The sequence below is a fragment of the Dunckerocampus dactyliophorus genome, chromosome 1 (genome assembly GCF_027744805.1).
Source record: "Dunckerocampus dactyliophorus isolate RoL2022-P2 chromosome 1, RoL_Ddac_1.1, whole genome shotgun sequence".
Taxonomy (NCBI): Eukaryota; Metazoa; Chordata; class Actinopteri; order Syngnathiformes; family Syngnathidae; genus Dunckerocampus; species Dunckerocampus dactyliophorus.
Genome location: NC_072819.1, coordinates 39,784,052 through 39,789,539, shown reverse-complemented (window position 1 = coordinate 39,789,539; position 5,488 = coordinate 39,784,052).

Genomic DNA, 5,488 nt, shown 5'->3' with positions numbered 1-5,488 from the left:
CGTCTGCTCTGCCCCCACCCAGCCTTTCCTCTCCTGTTAGTAGGACCCAACCTCCTGGTACACCATATGGGTCGGATTAACCCTGTCATTGCTGCACTTTCACACACCAGTGCCCATGCCTGCTGCAAAAAATGTCACTTCAACAGTTTTCCAGATTGGAAAAGTTAATAATTTAGTGATGCTGTGTTTTATATGTATGCACCACTGTTCTTTGTGCTTGATGCACTTTTTGGTCACCATTACTTTTGCAGCCAGGTCAAGCAAAAAAAAGAAAAAAAAGAAAAAGAAATTCCCAGGATTCCACAGTGGATGGCTCCATCGTTCATGACAACCGTGACAATGGAAGTAAGAAGGGTGGGTGGAGTGGTGGCTGCATGTAAAGAGCATCCATCCTTGTTAAAAATAAAAGAGTTTTTGCAGCTTGAAATTGAAGATCCGTTTTTTATGTGTGAGGCTGTGTGAACTACAATAAACACGAGGCAGCAAGATGTGTCACAGACTGTAGAAGGTCAAACCTTTGACTTCAACTCTTTAGATGCGCATTCCAATCCTTGATTCATCAGAGTATGTAGGCAGTGGCTTTATCACATGTTGGGTATGAGGCACATGTTACGTACAGAGAGCCAAGATGAGTCCAGTGTCTTTTCTTGCCAGTACTGCTCCTTTTCAAACTGAGGAAATGAGTCACGGGTGTGTGCTGACTTCAGGTTTCCTCTCAGCTTGACCACTTCTGAACAGACCACGCAAGTCCTAATGCTTCTTGTTTAGATCTGAATATTAAATGTTTGTGCAGGTGAGGAGCAGGAAAAAGAGTGACCCAGCAGGCCTTAAACTCCCCATATGATGGATGGAATTTAGCTTCTTGTTATTTCTCCCTGTAGGCTGACTGCAGGTTCCATCTGGATCCATCCATCAGATCCATTAATCACCAGGGGCAGAGTATTGTCCCCTTAAGGGTGAAAAAACCTCATTTGACCTCCTGACAGTCAATTTTATATTGACAAATTGCAAAAGGTCTGCACATGTCCAATGCAACAAGAGGCAGCAAGGCCCCAGATGCATGCTGGGATACAAGTGTGACCCGAAGAGGAAATCACAGGGTAGAGAAAATATACTGGAATGTTTTCTATCACAACACAGACCTTTCCTCTCTTCTAATTATTATCCGACATGTGTGAGAAAACATCCAATGAAAAAAAAAAAAAGAGCAGGTGATTGGCGATGTCCCTGAGCTTAGAACGCCAGCAATTATGGAAGTAGGGCAATGTCTTTGACAGGAGGATGAGGGCCACGTACGTGACACACATTCCAGGCGGACTCCTCATGCTGTAAACAGGAATTGAGGTGATTGCAGGTTGTTTTTTTTTTTTGTTTTTTTTTTAAAGAAAAACGATATATTTCCCATGAGATGAAGCAGCTTCTGAGTCGCCACGTGTCCGCCACCATCTGCCTTCAAGACGAGACAGCCGCTCTCTGGCTCTATAAAATGCAGCCATAAGAATCAACAGCTGTTGAAGATGAGCTCCCTCCAAATAATGAAGGGTTAGGGAGAGAAGGCTTACTGTACATGAAAAGGAGGATATAGAGGATGTGCGCCGGCAGACAGACAAGTTAATCTGTCAGACCAAAAGGTGAAGTGTGCCAGTCTAAAGGGATCCTAATAATTTATGCTGCATCTAAACCTCAGTGCTTGTGATCAGGTCGAATAAAATCGACCATATATTTGGGAATAAGGAGTGAGAGCGCTTGTGGCTCCAAATGAGTGTGATGACATGCATGAATGCAGTGTGTGCAAGGCAGACACATTTGCTTCTGGCGCTTTTATCCAAATGAAAATCTCGTCTGTATGTACAAAATCTCACATTTCAGCAAACATTTTTATGAAAGTAGCCTATATCATCTCAAGGGACATCACAAGAGAAATGAAGAGTAGTCAGTGTACAGCTTACAGTATACAGCAGTGTAGATGTACTATACACTGATAATTACTTAACACACAGCCATTATTGTCTAAATATCTGGTTGCTGAAATGTGAGGGGTGTACTCACTTTAGTGAGATACTGTATTTCCCTTTTCACACATTCTACAACTACTTCCCTTTTTAATGACAACAAAATACAGTCAAACCTCTGTTATCGTACGCCCCAGTTTTTGTATGATTCATTTTTTGCCTCAGTTTTCGTACAATATTGCTCATAAAAAGCTAGTTCGTTTGCCCTGTTCGGTATCGTTCCCAAACAAAGTAACCTCCGTGTTGCTGACTCACAGTCCGTGCATTTTTTATTGAGTGCAAAGGCAAATAACCTGCCATGGGGCCGAAGAAAGTTTGTGAGTGCCAGCACTTTGATAAAGAAGGTGAAAAACACAATTGAATCGATCCTGTTAGAATGTATGGGAAGCCTGCATCAACAATAAATTCCATCCATTTGTCATTTCGAATTATTTCACATTGTTTTATGTATGTAAAATTATAATTATTCTGTATCAAATGTATTGTGTTGTAAATATTTTTGGGTGTATGGATTGGATTAACTGAATTTACATTAGTTACTATAGGAAAAATTGCTTCTTTTTTTTTTAAACCGAGGTACTTCTGTACAGTATTGACCCGAATATAAAACGGCTCCAAACAACTTCTCCCCAAGCGAGTCAGAGCTTTTCTTTCTGCCCTTGTTTTCAAAAAGGTTAATTTTGTTGTCTTTTTGTCTTAGGTTTTGTCTTTAAAAATCCAAAAACAGGTCTTGAAAAAGAGGGGCTTCAATTTTATTCAGGTCAGTATATGAGTACTTATTTTCACGTTCCAAAAGTCCGTCCATTTTCTATGTCGCCCATCCTAGGGTCGCGGCTGTGCTGGAGCCTATCCCAGCTGACTTCGGGCGAGAGGCGGGGTACACCCTGGACTGGTCGCCAGCCAATCGCAGGGCACATATAGACAAACAACCATTCACACTCACATTCATACCTATGGACAATTTAGAGTCTCCAATTAACCTAACATGCATGTTTTTTGGAATGTGGGAGGAAACCGGAGTACCTGGAGAAAACCCATGCATGCACGGGGAGACCATGCAAACTCCACACAGAGATGCCCAACGGACATTCGAACCCAGGTCTTCCCAATCTCCTGACTGTGTGGCCAACATGCTAGCAAAAGTCTCTGTGACAAAACACATTTACAGGCTGTTGTGAGCATTCCAGAGCAGCAGGTGGTGCTGCAGCCATAAGGCCCTTTTAAATAATCAGAGGACTGAAGAGAGTGATTTTTGGAAAAGGCATAAAAACATACTGTATAATAAATCACAGAAAAAAGGAATTCATGTGTTCAGATTGATCATGAATAAAGTCACAATAAGTAAAAACACTATCTGGCTAAGCAAGGAGATTAAACTCCATGCTGAAAACACAGTTTTGGAAGGCTAAAATGATGAAAAGTAAAAAAAAAAAAAACCCCAACAAAAAACCCTGTCTGTGTCGAAATGGCCTAGGTGAAATTCTTTGTCGAAGAGTGGAAAAAGGTAACACAAGTGCTACAATCTGTTCCTACCCTTGTGTGTGTGTGTAGTTAGGTGTGCAAGTGTCTGTGTGTGTGTGCAATGTGATTGGTGGGGGGGAGGCCCATTCATCTGTCTGGTGTGATCGTCTGTAACTGGGCCCGGGCGCAAGCATGCACTCTGATCTCCCAGATAAGAGTCATCCATCTGCTGTATGTATGTGACAGGGCCCAGACAGGCCCTCTTATCGCTGCACTCGTCCATTTCCCTCCCTCCATCAAAACACCACCCCCAAACACCTCTCTCGATACCCCACTCGCCCACCCTCCAATGCTGTTCTTTATCTTGATTAGATGACAAGCGTACCGTCAGAAGAATGTACGTGCTTCAAATCGGTAAGGAGTGTGCTTCTGTGAAAAACATCAACATGGAGCTTTCACAAGCGAGTGTGTGATAAGGTGCACAGAGAAGCACACACACAGATAGTTGGTATTCAGGGGCTCTTCTACCTACTACAGAGGCGCCTCAGAGAGCAGTTCTCCTGTGGCCACTTTCCAGGAGAACACCACCTCACCATCATCTATCACACAGATGAGCGGCAATGTGTTATCTTTCCATTTTTCAGACATGACTGAAAGTAACAGGGAGCACATGAAAGCAGCCATGACAAGATGATTTGTGTACAGTAGCAAAACCTGCTCAACTCCGAGGAGTGGAGTTTGTACCGCTGTATCCATTTAAGCTGTTGCCAACCCTCAGACAAACCACAAAGCACGTCTGTACAAACTTTGCCACGATCAATATTGAAGGAACCAAGCCTGTAATTAATTTATCACCATGAAACATGTGGAGCCTCGTGGTGAGCTGAATAAACGGCGCCAAAGTGGAAGCAAAAGGCTGTGTTTCACATACGATCATTTCACATGCTGTAATGCGTCTCCGACATTAGTATTAATAGTATGTGCCCATCCTAGGCTGCATTCCCTGAGTGCTGCTGGGCCTTCAGCAGGACAGGTTTTTGCTAGCGGAATATTTATAGCTGTGCATTAAAAGAGGAATCAAGGGTTTAAGTGTACCGTTGCAACACTGCTGCCGTTCCTTTGTCTGGGCCTGTCCAAAAATGCCTCGCTGGGAGCTATTTACAGTGCTACCTTGAAAATGGGAGTGATATCACATGCAGCCGCTGCACCAACAGTGAAATCCATTTAAGTGCAACTGTCAATGTTGCTTTCGTTTGATCCCACTTTAAGAGGGGCAGAAAATTAATTGAAAGATGACTTAAATGTCAGGAAGTCACGACCAAAAGCATTAATCGTAAGAAGTTATGATTTACTGTGTTGGAAAACATTGCTACTGTCTACTAGTATGAATGTGAAAAAACCCCAAAGCTTACATACTTCCAGTGGTGTAACAGAATGACTTCCTATTACAACAATTTACACAGGTGACAAACTAAACCACACTGCCATCTTGTGGTTTTGTTCAAAACCACTTCATATGCAGAAACGCACTTTTTTCTAACCCGTCTGTACCGCACGGTGCGTGAGTGGTTGGCATGTTGGTCACACAGTCGAGAAGACCTGAGTTCGAATTTCTTCTTGGGCATCTCTGTGTGGAGTTTGCATGTTCTCCCCATGTGTGCTTGGGTTTTCTCCTTTTCCTCCCACATTCCAAAAACATGCATGTTAGGTTAATTGGAGTCTCTAAATTGTCCACAGGTATGAAGCTGAGCGTGAATGGTTGCTTGCCCTGCGATTGGCTGGCGACCAGTCCAGGGTGTAACCCGCCTCTCGCCCAAAGTCAGCTGGGATAGGCTCCTGCCCCCCCCCCCCCCCATTCAATTGATGGTTGAATGGTTGTCTTTCAGAGTGTTCCCCGCTTCTCGGGGGAAGTCAGCTGGGATAGGCTCCAGCACACCTCTAAGACCCTTGTGAGGACAAGCAGCATAGAAAATTAACGAATTGTTCCATGAAATTGCATTAATTTTTTCCCAACA